Genomic DNA, 19,618 nt, shown 5'->3' with positions numbered 1-19,618 from the left:
CCGCGATGGAACCGTCCACGACCAGGACGTGCGGAACAGGAGTGTCCTGGGTACCAAGAGATGCCAGCGGAAACGAAGGAGTACGCTGAGGAAGTAAAGAATCCAGCGGAAGCGAAGGAGTACGCTGAGGAAGCAGAGGTGCCAGCGGAAGCGAAGAAGTACGCTGAGGAGGAAAGTAATACCCCAGTCCAGATATCTGAGGAGGACTCGGACTACGGTGAGCTGTCCGCTGACGAATCCCTCCAAGAACAGACGGAGGACGACTCTGGCATCGGAAGCGCCGACGAGAGTGACTGGCAGGATCGGGTGGAGTCGTGCTCCCAGTTGAATGCCCTCCATGAAGAGGAGGAGATAGTCCTGGAGCAATACCTGCCGGGAGTACCGAGTTGGACGGACGTACTGGGAGAGGATCGTGATGCAGTGGGAGGACCCGTTCCAGAGGAAGACATGGGACCTTTGGAGATGCCCCACGAGGAGATGCGACAGATGGTGGTTGTTGCCCGGGAGGAAACTGATGCCCCGGAGGATTCCGCTGTTGGGTGGTGGTCGGTACCACCCCCTGAAGACAGGGACGATGCCACTGACGATCTGAAAGGCCAGGAGTGGGTGACTGATGTCCCCGTGGAGGAAGAGTCCCCTTGGTGGCCAACGTCGAGCGACCGTGAGGAGATGCCACTCCCCCAGAGGATCCGCCGATGGAGGTCGGGAGGTAAGAAGAGGAACCCGGAGCTGGAGGTGGAAGGAGGTGGGGTCACAGCCCGTCCGGGCTGGGCCCTCGAACACAACCTCGCCGGAGGGACCTCGGAATCCCCTGACCCGCGGACGATGGACGTCGTGGAGATCTTTGTAGGGACTACAAAGGAAAAAGGGGGGGGGGAAATGTGGGAATGTGTCCTGTTTTACAGGACACATTCCAGCTGCAGCAGCCAGGGCGCCTGTGTCCCCTGCGGGACAATGTCTCTGACAGCGCGGGGACAGCTTGTCTGTCCCCAGCGCCTGTCAGTGTGTGGCGGCGGCGGGTGTCCGGTGCAGGGATTACCTTTTTCCCTGCACCGGACCAGAGACTGCAGGGGCATTTGAATCTTGGCGCCCTCCGGGAGCCAATCGCGGCTCCCGGAGCGGAAGCCAATCGGAGAGGGGCGCGGCGAGCCAATCGGCGCTCGCCGCGTCATAGGCCCCGCCCCTGGCGTCTGACGTCAGACGCCGGGCGGGAGCCTGAAGCGAAGCCCGCGCGCAGGAGCGCGAAGAGGACGGCGCCCAGGAGCGGGAGCAGAAGAGACGCGGTGAAGAGGTCGGGCGCGCGGAAGAGCGCTGGGGAGCTCCGGTGGCCGCTGAAGAGGCCAGAAGACGTCGGCCTGCTTGAAGAAGATGTCCGGCGGCGGCTGGACGCGGAACAGCGGAGGCGACGCCGCTGGCCAGGACGGGTCAGCGGCAGAAGAGGACGCTGGAGTTCCCTGGAGCAGGTGAGGCCTCGGTGAGGCAACATTCACCCCCTCCCCTCGTCCTCCCTCGACCACCATGGACGGGCATTAGGCCCGAGGGCACAAGTCAGGCACTAGGCCTGTGGCGCAGCTAGGAGTTTGGGGGTCCCCATCTGAGTTGGTAGTTTGGGCATTAGGCCCAAGCCACCCCTTTCCATGCATAGTAGGCGGGCACTAGGCCCGAGGGACAAAGGCAGGCAATAGGCCTGTGGGACACATAGAGGGCATTAGGCCCTAGTGTATTTCGGGCAGTAGGTACATATAAGGTGACCCTGGGCACAAGGCCCAGGTCACCCAACGGGCAGCAAGTTAGGCGGGCGCTAGGCCCGTGGGCGAAGTCAGGCCTCCGGCCTGTGTGCAGTTAGGGGGCGCTAGGCCCAGTGAATCAGTGTTTCCCCGGGGTGAGTACAGGTGGCCCTGGGCGCTAGGCCCAGGCCACCCTGAGGTATTTAGGTGGGTAGGCCGTGCGGCGCCCACCCCCTTCCAGCGGCAGGTAGGGATTTAAAGGGACAACACCGTGTGATCTTGTATTCCGATATTGTGATGTATGTTGTTACTGTGCAGGGCAAAGTGTATGCGTTGTTTAAGTTGTGCATAGTTGTGTCGCACCACCCACACGAGCTAGTTTGAGGGCTCTGTTTATGTAGCTAGTGTAGTGGACGCACACTAGGGTAGTTCTTGGCCCTGCACGGCTGTTTCTCTTTGCCTCCTTACAGGGACCTGTAAGTAGAGAAGATCGGAGTGCAAGACTTGTGACGGTGAGTAGCATCCATGTACGTTTGTCCCTTGTCTGTCCCCGAGCGCCGGAGTCGGGATTGCTCACGGACGTGAGAATCCTTTTCATCACACTACGTGCGAGAGCGCGAGTGTGTGAAAGCTGGGTGGCTGAGGCTTTGTGCAAGGGATGACCTTTCACCCAACCGGTGAAGGTCGTGGTCACCCCTGGGGTATCCCCTGTTCCAGTGGAAGAAGGATCGATACCCCCTTTAAGGTTAACTATTCTCTCCTCAGCTCGGTCGTCGGTCAGCTCCGAGAGGGAATCGCCGTGTCCGGATCCGACTGAAGATTTCCAGGTCCGTTGAAGGTTCCGGTACCTGAAGGTGAGAGAGAGCGGCGCCGGGCGAGCCAATCGGCGCTCGCCGCGCCCCTCTCCGATTGGCTGTCGCTCCGGGAGCCGCGATTGGCTCCCGGAGGGCGCCAAGATTCAAATGCCCCTGCAGTCTCTGGTCCGGTGCAGGGAAAAAGGTAATCCCTGCACCGGACACCCGCCGCCGCCACACACTGACAGGCGCTGGGGACAGACAAGCTGTCCCCGCGCTGTCAGAGACATTGTCCCGCAGGGATCACAGGCGCCCTGGCTGCTGCAGCTGGAATGTGTCCTGTAAAACAGGACACATTCCCACATTTCCCCCCCCTTTTTCCTTTGTAGTCCCTACAAAGATCTCCACGACGTCCATCGTCCGCGGGTCAGGGGATTCCGAGGTCCCTCCGGCGAGGTTGTGTTCGAGGGCCCAGCCCGGACGGGCTGTGACCCCACCTCCTTCCACCTCCAGCTCCGGGTTCCTCTTCTTACCTCCCGACCTCCATCGGCAGATCCTCTGGGGGAGTGGCATCTCCTCACGGTCGCTCGACGTTGGCCACCAAGGGGACTCTTCCTCCACGGGGACAACAGTCACCCACTCCTGGCCTTTCAGATCGTCAGTGGCATCGTCCCTGTCTTCAGGGGGAGGTACCGACCACCACCCAACAGCGGAATCCTCCGGGGCATCAGTTTCCTCCCGGGCAACAACCACCATCTGTCGCATCTCCTCGTGGGGCATCTCCAAAGGTCCCATGTCTTCCTCTGGAACGGGTCCTCCCACTGCATCATGATCCTCTCCCCGTACGTCCGTCCAACTCGGTACTCCCGGCAGGTATTGCTCCAGGACTATCTCCTCCTCTTCATGGAGGGCATTCAACTGGGAGCACGACTCCACCCGATCCTGCCAGTCACTCTCGTCGGCGCTTCCGATGCCAGAGTCGTCCTCCATCTGTTCTTGGAGGGATTCGTCGGCGGACAGCTCACCGTAGTCCGAATCCTCCTCAGATATCTGGACTGGGGTATTACTTTCCTCCTCAGCGTACTTCTTCGCTTCCGCTGGCACCTCTGCTTCCTCAGCGTACTCCTTCGCTTCCGCTGGCATCTCTTGGTACCCAGAACACTCCTGTTCCGCACGTCCTGGTCGTGGACGGTTCCATCGCGGGGAGATTCCGGACGTCTCCGTCACTGGGTCTTCACGCTTTTCTTCGCAGCGTGGTCTCTTCACCTCCCAGTCGTCCACCTCCGCCTCATGCGGGAAAGGATTCTGCCTTACTGGGGTCACTTTCTTGGGACAGAGTAGGTCCGCGGCATCTTCCCAGGGGCACTCACTGGCCGCATGTCCTGGTCGCCGACACTTCCAACAAGGGAGGGCCACTGCCACCTTCTCCAAGATGGGTTCCTGGTCCACCTCCTTCGCTGAGGAATCTCCACCCGTTGGTTCCGGCTCAGAGGAAATGGGCACCTGCGAACTAACTTCAAGCAGGGTCTTCCGCTCCATTTCCCTGGTTTCCTCCTCCCATCTCTGGGCGCGACCATCTGCAATCATCCGGTCTTCATTCCACGGACAATCGGGAAGCGCATGTCCTCTCGCCTCGCAGAGCGCACACACAGGCTCTGCAGCCACCCGGTCCCAAAGCTGCTGACGAGATTCCGTCAGCTGCTTCACCGTGGCCTCGTAGTCCGTCCTGTCTTCCGTCTATGGGCATTCCAGGAGCAGATGTCGGGGATCTCCACAGCTTTCACACCGGGGATCAACCTCGTCTTCGCTCAACTCTTCGTCCCAGGGACAGCTGATATGCTCATGCCCGTAGTTTCCGCAGAGCAAACACCAGGACTCCTTCTTCACTTGGCCCTGCTGACGTCTTCGGTCCGCTTCCTGGACCACCTTCTTTGGGGACGTCTCTCGCCACGTACACTTGTCAGCAAAGTGCCCCGTTTGCCGACATTTCTTGCAGGGCGTCACAGCGGCCTTCTTGCGCCCCTTCTCCCGGCGCTCTTCTTTTCCACGCTGGACCGACCGCTGCACTATCTTCAGGAGGTCTGTCCCAGACACCGTCACCCAGTCGCTCTGGTCCACACGCGTCCGTGGGTGAGTCTGTTCCGGAGCCATCCGCAGGGAGGTCTTCTTGGTGGCGTTCCACATCGTGTCCGTGATCCGGTCTCTCTGATCCTGCCGACTATGCCAAGTGTGAGAGGTGCGGCTGCGGTGCGTGTGGTGCCTGCTGCCGTGCAGGTGTAGATTCGGTACTCACCCAGCGCCGCTCTCTCTCACCTTCAGGTACCGGAACCTTCAACGGACCTGGAAATCTTCAGTCGGATCCGGACACGGCGATTCCCTCTCGGAGCTGACCGACGACCGAGCTGAGGAGAGAATAGTTTACCTTAAAGGGGGTATCGACTCTTCTTCCACTGGAACAGGGGATACCCCAGGGGTGACCGCGACCTTCACCGGTTGGGTGAAAGGTCATCACTGGCACAAAGCCTCAGCCACCCAGCTTTCACACACTCGCGCTCTCGCACGTAGTGTGATGAAAAGGATTCTCACGTCCGTGAGCAATCCCGACTCCGGCGCTCGGGGACAGACAAGGGACAAACGTACACGGATGCTACTCACCGTCACAAGTCTTGCACTCCGATCTTCTCTACTTACAGGTCCCTGTAAGGAGGCAAAGAGAAACAGCCGTGCAGGGCCAAGAACTACCCTAGTGTGCGTCCGCTACACTAGCTACATAAACAGAGCCCTCAAACTAGCTCGTGTGGGTGGTGCGACACAACTATGCACAACTTAAACAACGCATACACTTTGCCCTGCACGGTAACAACATACATCACAATATCGGAATACAAGATCACACGGTGTTGTCCCTTTAAATCCCTACCTGCCGCTGGAAGGGGGTGGGCGCCGCACGGCCTACCCACCTAAATACCTCAGGGTGGCCTGGGCCTAGCACCCAGGGCCACCTGTACTCACCCCGGGGAAACACTGATTCACTGGGCCTAGCGCCCCCTAACTGCACACAGGCCGGAGGCCTGACTTCGCCCACGGGCCTAGCGCCCGCCTAACTTGCTGCCCGTTGGGTGACCTGGGCCTTGTGCCCAGGGTCACCTTATATGTACCTACTGCCCGAAATACACTAGGGCCTAATGCCCTCTATGTGTCCCACAGGCCTATTTCCTGCCTTTGTCCCTCGGGCCTAGTGCCCGCCTACTATGCATGGAAAGGGGTGGCTTGGGCCTAATGCCCAAACTACCAACTCAGATGGGGACCCCCAAACTCCTAGCTGCGCCACAGGCCTAGTGCCTGACTTGTGCCCTCGGGCCTAATGCCCGTCCCTGGTGGTCGAGGGAGGACGAGGGGAGGGGGTGAATGTTGCCTCACCGAGGCCTCACCTGCTCCAGGGAACTCCAGCGTCCTCTTCTGCCGCTGACCCGTCCTGGCCAGCAGCGTCACCTCCGCTGTTCCGCGTCCAGCCGCCGGCGGACATCTTCTTCAAGCAGGCCGACGTCTTCTGGCCTCTTCAGCGGCCACCGGAGCTCCCCAGCGCTCTTCCGCGCGCCCGACCTCTTCACCGCGTCTCTTCTGCTCCCGCTCCTGCGCGCCGTCCTCTTCGCGCTCCTGCGCGCGGGCTTCTCTTCAGGCTCCCGCCCGGCGTCTGACGTCAGACGCCGGGGGCGGGGCCTATGACGCGGCGAGCGCCGATTGGCTCGCCGCGCCCCTCTCCGATTGGCTTCCGCTCCGGGAGCCGCGATTGGCTCCCGGAGGGCGCCAAGATTCAAATGCCCCTGCAGTCTCTGGTCCGGTGCAAGGAAAAAGGTAATCCCTGCACCGGACACCCGCCGCCGCCACACACTGACAGGCGCTGGGGACAGACAAGCTGTCCCCGCGCTGTCAGAGACATTGTCCCGCAGGGGACACAGGCGCCCTGGCTGCTGCAGCTGGAATGTGTCCTGTAAAACAGGACACATTCCCACATTAGCACCGCCTTTTGGGCGTGTTTAGCACCATCTATTGACGGTCAACGCAATATAAAATATCCACCCTTGTACCAATCCTAATAAAGCAGACACATTGTCAGATGTTGTGGTGTGCACCAAACAAACACCCCTGATGGCACTCACTGCAATTACACTGCTCCTCCTCAACCTGGTCTGGCTCCCCCTCTCTTTCCCCTGCAAGCTGCAGCAGCTTACTTACAAGTCAGTCACTCACTGACAGTGACAGTCGCAGACTAGTACTGCTGCTGCTGCTGGAAAAACGAGTGACATGTCAATGCTGCTGCCGACCGCCTGCCAATATTGAATTTGTCTTCCTAAGAGGAACGCTGGCTGCATGCTGATCCTCATCAGTGGCTGGCGTTGGCATAGCATAGAAGGAGAGAGGTGGGCATGTGGCGGGTGGGCGTGCGAGCAGCATGACGTAATCACATCACATCACGCTGTTTTTGTACATGGAGGTGGAGCCGGGAATTTGAAAGCCGGTGGCAGTGGCACCCTTGATTAACCCAGGCGTCCGGTCAGTAATGCAGTCCTGACAGGGTGCAGCGCAGAGGGGACAATAATCAGCCTGCTCGGCGATCGCTGCATCAGGCATGTGAGATCGGGGTGCCAGATATTAGGGGGTGCCTGTGCGCACCAGGCACCCCCCCTGCGCACACCTATGACCATTGCGACCATAGGTCATGTGAGCATGCAAAAGCTTATTCAGAATGACAGCTGGGACTGCTCAGCCAGGGCTAGGAAATGTACGTCGGAAGATGCAGACCCCGGCTAGGCACTTCCCAAAAAACTGGGGCACTGTTATACAATGCCTGTTCCTGGCTTCTGTCATTGTCAGTCCCCCAGATGGTGTCTCCCGGTGAGGTCTGCATAACCTAGTAATGCCATTGCATTAAGACCTTCCTACCCTGGAACACTGAACACTCGCCCTAACCAGAGGCATAAGGAGGGCAGTTCTGGTGGAGCTCAAGCTCCAGGCGCCCAAGACAGTACAGGGCGCCGCAGCTCGACTCCGCCGGAACCTCTGCCTGGCTGCAAGCAACTCGCTGGAAGCCCGAGCTGCTTCAAATTTGACCATCCCCTCCCTCCTCTCCCGGCCCTCCTCTCCGCTCCACTCCCTCCGGTCCGTGACTTGCGTGTGACGTCATGCGTCACACGCACGGACAGCAGAGACGCGGCCAGCAGCAGTCGGGAAGCAGGAGTGGGCAGGTGAGTATTTTTGTTTTGTTTTGTTTTTATTTTATTTTGTGTTTGCAGCACTATCAGGGGGCACAGCTACAGGGGGCACATCTTCAGGGGGCACAACTACTCCAGGCACAGCTACAGGGGGCACATCTACTGGGGCCAAATCTACAGGGGGCACAACTACTCCAGGCACAGCTACAGGGGGCACATCTACTGGGGGCAAATCTACAGGGTGCACAACTACTCCAGGCACAGCTACAGGGGGCACATCTACTGGGGGCAAATCTACAGGGTGCACAACTACTCCAGGCACAGCTACAGGGGGCACATCTACTGGGGCCAAATCTACAGGGGGCACAACTACTCCAGGCACAGCTACAGGGGGCACAACTACTCCAGGCACAGCTACAGGGGGCACAACTACTCCAGGCACATCTACTGGGGGCAAATCTACAGGGGGCACAGCTACAGGGGGCACATCTACAGGGGGCACATCTACAGGGGGCAAATCTACAGGGGGCACAAACCAGGGTGCACAATTACTCTGGGCACACCTATGGGGGCACAGCTACAGGGGGCTCAACTACTCTGGGCACATCTACTGGGGGCAAATCTACAGGGGTCACAACTACTGGGGGCAAATCTACAGGGGGCACAACTACTGGGTCCATAACTACAGGGGGCATAACTGTGGCCACGCCCCTTCCCTATGAAGCCACGCTCCTATTTTTTGTTGCGTGCCTTCTGCGTGCACTATGCTTAACCTATGGGTGTGGGTGTTTGCCAAAGGAAACTTTCACCGTGGATGTCACAAGGTCTAGAACCAGCCCTGGTGGCCACGCCCCCAATTCAGTACAGGGGAGGGGGGCGCCGAAACATACCTTGCTCCAGGCACCATGACACCTTGCTACACCTCTGCCCCTAACCACTGTGAGATACAGATTGTGAGCATGATGTGGGCTAGCCTGTCACCTCTCCAGCAGTACAAAAATAAAGAAGAACTTATCTTGGGCACAATGTCACAATGTAATAAAAATACACACACAAAAAAAAAATATATATATATATATATATATATATATAAATAAAGGCACTCGCTTTTCCAGCTCATTGGAAAAAGCAAAACAAGCCAGCACTCACGGTTTAGATGAGAAAACGAAGAAGATTTATTCCATATCAAGGCGACAAGTGTACATACAGGCACAGCTTTTTCCAATGAGCTGGAAAAGCGAGTGCCTTTATGTTATTTTACTGCCTTGCACCATCTATTCATTCTGTACTATGGTTTTGAGTGCTGTCATTTTTGCTCTTTTATATATATATATATATATATATATATATATATACATGGGCCCGTATGTTATGAAGTCCCAGTTTGGTGACTGTGCAGGATGCAGACCGAACGTGGACTTTTTTTTAAAGGGGCAATCAAGTACAAGGCATGGTTTAGCCTTGTACATGATTGCCCCTTTAAAAAAAAGTCTGCATTCGGCTGGCATCCCACACAGCAGGTGAACTCGGACTTCATTACATTCCAGCAATTAGGTCCAATCCTAAAGTGTGTCTGCCAAAGGAGCTAGCTTCAGCTATCGTCAGGTCAGTATAGGCCCCTGTAAGGCAGGGAGTTAACCTGGCAGCCCATTCCTCCTCTGGCCACTTTAACAGTGCGGCAGTGCATTCAAAAGTGCATAAAAATGCCTCAATATCATCTGATGGTGTAAGCTTTTGTATCACCTCACACTCCTGCCCACCTTTCTGCATCTCCTTTAATTCATTGTGCAGCAACTGGATCTGAATTTGCTGCCTTTGAATCTGTGCTTACTGTTTAGCAACCAGATTCTGGTAGCCAGCAGCCAGATTTTGCTCAGCATGCAGCAACTGTATTTGGGTTTGCTGGCCTGTAGCCAGCTCAGCAAACACTTTCATCACTTGCTCCATGGGGGTAATTCCAAGTTGATCGCAGCAGGACATTTTTTAGCAGTTGGGTAAAACCATGTGCAGTGCAGAGGAGGCAGATATAACATGTGCAGAGAGGGATAGATTAACCATTAGAGAGTGCATGGTCTGGGCCCCTTGACAAACATATATAGTAAACACAGCTAGTACATGCATGATAATGTAGAAGATTAATAACAGCAATGCACAGAAGAAAATACAGCATAGTCCTGTGCAGTATAAGTAACATGTATAATTCAAGTGCACAGTCTGGAACCTGATCCTTAGAGGAGGGGGTGGGCCTCTAGGCAGTGGGGCCCACTGATGGTGTCCCCTGTATGCCTTTGTGCCAGTTCAACCCTGTATGTATACATTGAGTTATCCATCACTCCAGTGACCTCAAATTGGAATACTTTTCTCTTTAAAATCAAATGTAAATCTCTTTACCTGTTACTGCTCACAGTATGGTCTATGGGGGTCATTCTGACCTGATCAACGCTGCACTGGCGCATACAGCCGATGGCTGTCGTAGCCCAGAAATCACCTCTGCCTTATTGACAGGCAGAGGCGGGAGGGGGTGGCATGGCGGCGTTTGGCCGGCATTTTGTGGGCGCGGTCCGGCCAACACAGGAGTGGCCGGACCGTGTGGGGGACAGGCCACAGTGGCTGCGTGACGTCACACGCAGCCGCTGCAACCGTCACAATGACAAGTAACTCCCGGCCAGCACGCAGGAGCTGCGCTGGTTGGGAGTTACTCTTCAAGTACAAAAGCATTGCCGCTGTGCGATGCATTTTTGTACTTGTGGGGCCGAGCCTGACATGCGGGGCGGACTAGCCCTGTGCTGGGCATCCCCCCGCATGTCAGTATGGATGATCGTAGCTGTGCTAAATTTAGCAGAGCTACGATCAGGTCTGAATCACCACCTATGTCTTAAGCAAGTTACACACATATGAGGGTAAAGATATGCCTGTGAAAATATAGTACAAATAAATTATGTAGTATACTTAATATCTGAAATAAAATTATTTCTTGAATGCTCCTTAGTAAGTGTCGTAGATATAATAATTTTTTGTGTAGTCATATTTCCATTTAAATCTGTATTGTATAGTCGTTTTGATATGGCCAATTGCCCCATAAAGTGTTTCACAGAGAGAAATATAATGTAAGATTCCAGCTGTTAGGTACGTATAGCTTAAAGGAAGTGGCAAAGCCCATGAGGAACACTATTTGGTTAAGTGGAAAGTGCCTGGAGTGGCCACGCCCACAAAGGTCTACAAAGGTCTACAAAACCTGGCATTCCCTGGAGGTCTCCCATCCAAGTACTAACCGGGCACAACGCTACTTAGCTTTCAAGATCAGATGAGGGTGGGCGTGTCCAGCGTGGTATAGTTGTAGGTTTGATAAAGCTAACTGTCTACATGTATTACCTTCAGAAGTAGTGTCAACACCATTTGAGGAATAGTTTTGTTTTGTAATGGTATGGATAGTCAGGCATAGTTATGACTATAAGTTTAGACATTCACCTCCATTCAACAGAGTGCCAATATTACACAATATAAACTGCTAGTACTAGTTAATTAGAGGCAGAGAATGGTTTTATATTAATTTGTGAAGAGCAAGGAAGGGTTAGATGTAACAGGTTTGTAGAAATGATAGGGCATACTGAATGTCCCAGCCTGAACTTGAAGAGAGAAGAGATGTGGAGTCTTCAGTTGAGAAAGCCCAGAGACTGTCCCTGATGGAGTATTCCAGTGCAAGGGCAGAGTATTGGGGTCCCAATGAGAGTCCCACTTGAAAACAATGATATCAAGTCAAAGTCTTTATATATGTGTTGTTGTGATGAGAATACGTCAGGCTGTTATGGACCAGGGGGGTAATTCAGAGTTGATCACAGATGTGCTAAATTTAGCACATCTACGATCGGTTAGTCTGACATGCAGGGGGACGCCCTGCACAGGGCTAGTCCGCCTCGCATCTCAGGCCCTCCCCCCCTCCCCCGCACAGGTACAAAAGCAACGCACGGCAGCGATGCTTTAGTACCTGATGAGTAACTCCCTGCCAGCGCAGCTCCTGCGTACTGGCAGGGAGTTACTGGCCGCATCCCGGGTCGCTGCGGCTGCATGTCATGTCACACAGCCACCGTGGCCCACCCCACCAATGGTCCGGACACGCCTCAGTTGTCCAGACTGCGACCCTCCCGCCTCTGCATGTCAATCAGGCAGAGGCAGTCACACCAGTGATATGCTGATAGCATCGTACTGGCTGCACATGCCCAGTGCACCCGCTGTGCGTGCACACTGTGCATAGTAAATCAGCTGCCACTGCAGCAATCCAGTCTGAATTACCCCCCAAGTTCCATGTCTTACCATAACTCTGGAACCTTTGATGCCACAGTGATGTGTGTTACCTATTTATTATTTGCTTAAACTGTTGAAGTCTCTTAATTATGCACTGACAGACATCACCTACTATAGTATAAGTGTTACAATTATTTATCTAACACTAAGTTTTTCCTAAGTGGGACTCCCATTGTGATCCTAGTAACTTACCCTTGCACTGGATTTTTCCCATCAGGTGTAATGTGTGCCTCTATGGACGTAACAGGAGTCAGAGAGATAGTGTAGCAACTCCGTATTCATTCTTGATTCTCCTTATTATAGATTAAACCTCATGTGTACCACCCTCTTAATTATCCCTCATACCAATAACCACGGCAGGGCGGCGTGACCTACATACCATCTACAGCAAAGCCCAAACCTTCTTACGAGGGTTCCTGATTAAATCCATCAGTGTATTACACTCTGCACCATTGATTGTGGCATTGCTAGTACTTTGTGCTATAGAGCAAAATATGGATCTTAACTTCTACCTTACTAACATTTTAATAATCTAACATATTACAGTACTGTACACAAAAATATATGTGGTCCCCTGCCTTTTAGTACTAATTTACTAAATACTCTACTGAGAAACATAGGGGGTAATTCAGACTGCATCGAGTCTGAATCCGTTTGTGGAGTGCGCACGAGCACCCCGGGAGCCCAGTGAGATGCTAAAAGTATTGACAGGCAGAGGCGGCCGTGGGGCGGGAGGGGGCGTGCCGCGGAGGCTGCGCGACTTCACACGCAGCTGCTGCAACCCGGCAAAGAGCTACTCGCTGGGTGCAAAAGCATCACCGCCGTGCAATGCTTTTGCACCCTTGTAGGGGGGTCAGTGCCAGACATGTGGGGCGGACTGGCACTGTGCTGGGCATCGTGGGTCTCCCCCCCCCGCATGTCTGCGAAACTGATCGTAGATGTGCTAAATTTGGCACATCTACGATCAGGTCTGAATTATCCCCATAGTCACCTACAACCTAAGTGACAATCATCCTACTGTATGCTGGTAGAACAATGCCTTTATACTTCCGGATAACTCGAAAAACATTATGTTTTTATGGAAACAGGGTGTTTGCTATTTGAGGTTTATTTGCATGTGGTGTAAAGATATCAGTCATGGTGTTCCAATTCATGGAAACCCCCTTATCCATTGTTTAACAATAAATGTTTCAGTTTCACTTAAACTTAGGTTAGGTTATACAAATATAAAAGCTTGTGTCAAAGTCAGAAAAATATCTCTATGCACACTACCATATTTGCACCTCACACAGGTCCGTGCTGCGCATGCGTACGCTCTCCCGTACGTGCGCATACTCACAGTCGCGGGCACCCGCAGGCGCATGGTATGCGTATTTACGGTAGAGTTTATGCGGTTGTAGCGTGCGACTCAATCGTAACATATTTTCAGTAATAATGTATTTTGTAGATCATGGTCCCTTTGATAGAATCTGAAAGTTTGGTTAATATAGAATGTTTATGAACAGAGGAATCCCTCTTTGTTTGATACGAAGGGTCAGACAGGAGTAATACAGTGGTGTTTAGTACCCATCGGAAGAATATTTAATTAGAAATATTCCGGTGTTGGTTTGAAGCAGATCAATCGCTCGTGCGAATAGTTATGGACATAAGAAGTTTATGAACATTTACTTTATTTGCACTTTATTACCCATGCGGCGGGAAACCCAGTTTCCCTCCCACCTGAGCAGTTGGAAATAGTCACAGCCCACCTGTATGAATCAACCTATGACCTTTTGCGAAGCCTAATTCCTATGTCCAATGAACAATGAGATTGTAGGGACCATTGAATTGTATTGTGTGTGGGGCATAAATAGGCAGGCCGACCGTATCCAGTTCTCTCTCTTCAACGGTTCTCATTGCTGATAATCGGGAGCTGGATATCGAGGCGCATGCGATCGTTCCCCTTGTGCGTAAGTTTTCTCCGTAATCATATTGTCTTACTGTGAGCCATCTCTCTATCTCTCTCTCTCTCTATCTCTCTCTCTCTCTCTATCTCTCTCGTATTTTACTTTAATTGTATTGTATTGTATTTCCTGTGTAGTTTATCTGGTTAGTTGGTTTATGTTATATTGTAGTGTATCATTTGTACTGTGATTCCTTTTGCAAGTATAATAGTCATAATACATATAATAGGTTTCGGACCCTAAGCCCAGGTATCTGTGTATTCTTTATAAGGGTTAAGTATTCTCTGAGCGTCGGTGACGCTCAAGCAGCTTTGTAGTTAATCAGGTTACACCAGGTTGCACTTACACTCTGTCTCTACACTAAGGTATACTGTGTATCTCACTGTTAAAGGTATAGATATAAAGGTTTAAACGTTGTAAGCGTCTGCACCGCTGGTGATCTCCTCGTGGTCCCGAGCGTACGCTACGCTATAGCGAATCATTACGTTAGTCGGCAGCCAATAGCGTGCCTGCCTGTGATCACTGGGCCGTAAGCGAACGTGACGCTTGAGCGTCTCGACTACGGTTGAGCGATCGCTACACAACTTGCGTACCCTTACGGTACTTCTTACGTAGATAGCGTACAGTGTTCTTAGACCTCTTAAAGTGTTTTATATACGATAAATATTCAGCTTTATCAATTGGCGGCTCGCCCGTCCTTCACATATCTGCACTAGGTAGATCAGCAGACATTATCCCTCAGCAAAGGGCGGGAGGTTGTATCCCTCGTAGTGCTGACAGGATAAGCGTCTGCTTCACTTAGGTAAAGAGTGCTGAAGGAATCCGGGAACCGGAGGTAAGAACAAAACGCTAGTGTCTTTTAAAACTGTTTATTTTTCTGTCTTGCGTACACACGCACGCACACATATATATATCTGCATTTCTTTTTCTTTTTCATTTTCGTATATCACTCTCCTGTCTGCCAGTTTTTATAGTTGATAGAAGTGCTAAAAGAGAGTTGCCGTTATTTCATAGTTTAAGAGTAATATAGTTAAAAGATAGACAAACACACAGTTTTGCCTGGGAGATAAGGCGAAGTCAGTGTGTTTGTGTGGTAGATGATCAAGGATCATCTACATTGATAAAAGTATAAATTGTGTTACGGTGGATCTTTGCTTTGCGTATACGTGTCTCTAACAAAGACTTGCGTACGCAATCCAAAGGCCGACGCACGCAGCGTATATTACGCAACGGAGCGTCCGGTTACGCCCACGTAGCTCAAGTCACGATAAGTTGATTTTTAACGCAAAGCGATAAATAACGCAAAGCGATAAATAACGCGAGGCGAGAAATAACGCAAGTCTATTTTTGGGTGTCCGAAATCTAGTTAACAGATCCTGCTCCTAATTGGTAACACACCTGATCTGAAGAAAAATTTCTGCGCAGAAATAGAAATAGAAACAAAAGTGTACATGTGATGAGTGAGTGTTTTTACAATTTTTAAAGGTTGAACCACAAGAAAAGTCGAGTACTCGTGAGGTACATGCGTGTAAAGTGACGTGCACGGTGGCTAGGGAGGCATCTCTGGTTAAATATACAATTTTGAGCATTAGAGTATAGCAGACCAGGAGGTCATACTGTAACAAGACCAGGAGGTCGTACTGTAACAAGACCAGGAGGTCATAACAGACCAGGAGGTCCAGGTACAGCCGACAAGGTAGTCCGCTATACAGTTCACAGGCACAACACCGAAAAGGGTTGGTGCAACACCCATATAGGCCATATAAGCTCTGGCTGAAGGAATTCGCAGTCGTAAGTTTCGATTCCATTGGTCTTTCCGTACATAAACTTAGTTGTTTGTGTACTGAACGACTGGACCGCACGTAAGTGTGTGCAGTAGTTAGTAATCTGACCTAATACCATTAGAGTAAAGGGGTCACAAACGCTATCTGTACACTCTAACGTGATTTGTGTAATTTTTTTATTTTAAGGGAAGTTCGCTGCTCACTCAGGAACTATCCAACAACCAATAGTTACTGGAAAGAGTAAGTGTTCTTCGGATAACCCTCGCAGGTTCCAGTAAATAGAGGTTCAGGTCGCAGGGGCCCTAGGTCGAGTACGCCAGCACCATATCGGTGTGATCAGGTCGTATTGGTCGGCGTGGGCGAGTGAGTGGGGTACTCGGTAAACCGCCACCGTCAGCCTATTGTTGGCATTTGGTTTTGCGTAAAGGGTTGGCTAAATAAAGCAACACTTTCGAACTATGGGGGCCACTTGTTCAGGTAGGGGGCGATCAACCTCGGTTCGGGTTGATTCAGTGGTCCGACCAATTGGGTCGGCCAGGTATATAATGTGTGAGAAATATGGAAGTCACACAGAAACTTTATGTGATGAATGGGAGAGAATGACTGTACATGACGGGGAGAAATTCCCAAGAATAGGGAGCTTCAGCTCAGAAGTGTTACAAAATTTAAGGAGGAGGATATGTCTCATAAAATCAACAAAGAGACGAATCCAGCATTATGATTATTTACAGTTGTGGCAACAGGAAGGTGAGATACAGAGAGGTTTGGCTCAGGCGGCGGGATCTGGCTCTAACAGAAAACTGATTGCCACGGCCCCGCCGCCACCATACATATCAGGAGAGAAGTTGATTGCGGAGAAAGACGCACTAAGGTGTAACACAAAATCACTTAGTAACTGTGTAAATGTTAATGATAATGTTAACCCATTAACCCATGCAAGTATTAACCCGTGCAAGTTGTACCCTGTTTTGAACTTTCCTCAGGAGTGTGATCAAGAGGACGAATCGGCAACGATTTCAGCGCTCTCTCTAGCAGCCACCATAGCAGAGACCACAGTAGGCACAGCTCCACCCACGAGATTAGTAAAGGCCCCTAGCGGAGGGATAGGTGAGGTCGTATCAACTGGTAAGTACGGCACCATGCATTATGCTGAAACTATTTCACCACAGCCTGTAGAATCTACACAGAATGAGGTTGTTAGAATTACACCTGTTAGAGTAATAGCAGTGCCAAATGGGAAAACAGACGCATCAGGAGCCACTCCCATTAGGAACATTGCCATGTACACTCCATTTTCCCGAATGGAATTAAGGACCATAGTGTCTGAATTTCCTGACCCTAGAAAAGACTTAGTTGCCAGTCAAAAATACATCAGAGACTTAGGTAACACTGTAGAGCCCAACAATAAAGACTGGCAGATATTGCTGAGAGCATGTTTACCCTCAAATGTCGACGCAACTCAATTTTTAGCTGATTGCGGACTAGGTCATGATGTACCTCTTACAGATGTGTACAACCAAGATAATGTGAAAAGAATAAACTTGCAGCTAAAAGAGTATTTCCCAGCAGTAGCTAAATGGAATAAGATATTCTCCATTAAACAGAAGGAGTCAGAGACAGCTGCAGAGTATTTTCACAGAGCATTATTAGAAATGGCAAAATACACAGGCATAGAGGACATTAAAACAGACACAAACCATCGGGAAGTAGCAGTATCGGTACTGATGGATGGTTTAAAAGAGTAATTGAAGACTAGGGTACAGACCACGCAACCATGTTGGCGAGGTCTGTCTGTGGCTACTTTGAGAGAGGCTGCTATTGATCACGACAGAAACATCACCAGACACAGGGAACAACAAGGTGACAAATTAATGTCAGTAAGTATACAGGCTCTGACCACAAGGCAGCCTTTGTTTGTATCACCAAATCCTGTGGGTAAGTCAAGTATGGTTACTTGTTATTCCTGTCACAAACAGGGACACATGGCACGAGATTGTAGAGTAAAGAATCCACGAAACTCATACCAAACCCCTAGACAACGACACGACACACGACATTGGGAGCAAGGTCCGCAGAAACGGAGTTATGAGCCACATACAGGGGAAACAAAAAGATATCCCCCAAACAGAGACTGGCATGCCTCTGGTAGTTCCCAACTATCTCCCTCACAAGTAGTTGCTGCCAGCGGGATTCAGGGAGGTCACCATACCCAATAGGGGTGTGGCCATACCTGTAATCTGCAGCCAGTAAAATTAATTGCCAATCTTGGAAGTGAACCCGAGATCGCAATTAATGTAGCTGGTAAAACTTTAAACTTTCTTGTAGACACAGGGGCGGCCAAGTCAGTGATAAATTCGACAGTGGGCATGAGAACCACTGGTAGGACAATTCCAGCCATGGGAGTAACAGGAGTAGTCCAGCACTACCCTGTTAGCAAACCAGCCGAGATTACAATAGGGCCTTTGCATACCAAGCATTCCTTTTTGCTGGCTGCATCGGCACCAACCAATCTCCTGGGAAGAGACTTACTGTGTAAAATGGGGTGCGTCATTTATTGTACTCCTGAAGGTGTATTCTTGGACATACCTGAGAAACACGCTCAGGAAGTGCGAGACATGTTAGACTCCCCATCAAAATTAATGTCACATACCATTATGACAAATAGGAATCCATCCCAAATAGAAGAGATGACATCTCAGATACCAGAGTCACTTTGGACAAAAGACGGACAAGACACTGGATTAATGGCAAACGTAGCTCCAGTAGTTGTACAAGTAAAAGATGGTAGGATAGCTCCAAAAATCCCACAGTACCCTCTGAAGCCAGAGGTGGAGTTAGGAGTTTACCCAGTAATAGAGCGCTTGCTACAACAGGGCATTCTGGTAAGAACGTCCAGCACTGCTAATAGTCCCATCTTCCCTGTGAAAAAGAGTGGGGGGAGGGGTTACAGACTAGTGCAGGATCTAAGGGGGATTAACAAAATAGTTGAGAGTCAGTTCCCCGTAGTGCCAAATCCAGCTGTCATCCTAATGCAAATCCCTCCCACTGCCAAATTTTTCACTGTTATTGACCTCTGCTCCGCTTTCTTTTCGGTACCTCTGCACCCTGACAGCCAATATTTGTTTGCATTCACATACAGAGGAGTCCAATACACGTGGACTCGATTACCCCAAGGTTTCATAGATAGTCCAAGTATATTTTCTCAGGCTTTGCATGATTGTTTACAGTCTTTCCAACCAGACAGTGGATCAGTATTGATACAGTATGTGGACGATTTATTACTGTGTTCAGATTCACTGGAAGCATCTCTGAAGGATACGAAACAGCTCCTGTTTCATCTTTCAGACACAGGACACAAGGTGTCCAAAGACAAGTTACAATTATGCCAGACTAAGGTAAAATATTTGGGACACTGTCTAACACAAGGACCGAGACACCTGACCGCTGATAGAATCCAAGCAATTAGAGACATGACTCTGCCACAAACCCAGCAACAGATCAGAACGTTTTTAGGAATGTGTGGGTATTGCCGTAATTGGATCCCAGGGTTTTCCATTTTGGCGTTACCTTTGCAGGAAATGGTCTCCTCAAACAAACCTGATAGGATTTCGCATACAGACGAGTCCGAAACAGCATTTGAGAGACTCAAACAGTGCCTAACGCAGGCACCAGCACTAGGTATGCCAGACTATGGGAAACCCTTTGAACTATACGGAACAGAAAGTGCTGGTTGCGCGGCAGGTGTACTAACCCAAAAACACGGTGATGCCAGCAGGCCAGTTGCATACTACAGCGCTCAGCTAGACACGGTAGCGCGATCCCTCCCCACATGCTTGCGAAGCGTTGCTGCGATAG

The 19,618-nt window shown here is 51.2% G+C and overlaps 1 pseudogene; it reads right to left on the bottom strand.

Moving 5' to 3' along the window:
* Positions 1 to 10,957: 10,957 nt before the first annotated feature.
* Positions 10,958 to 11,076, bottom strand: LOC134971429 (5S ribosomal RNA; annotated as a pseudogene).
* Positions 11,077 to 19,618: the final 8,542 nt, after the last annotated feature.

This window comes from Pseudophryne corroboree, chromosome 11 (genome assembly GCF_028390025.1).
Source record: "Pseudophryne corroboree isolate aPseCor3 chromosome 11, aPseCor3.hap2, whole genome shotgun sequence".
NCBI classification, from domain to species: domain Eukaryota; kingdom Metazoa; phylum Chordata; class Amphibia; order Anura; family Myobatrachidae; genus Pseudophryne; species Pseudophryne corroboree.
This window is presented reverse-complemented; position numbering and strand designations above follow the sequence as displayed.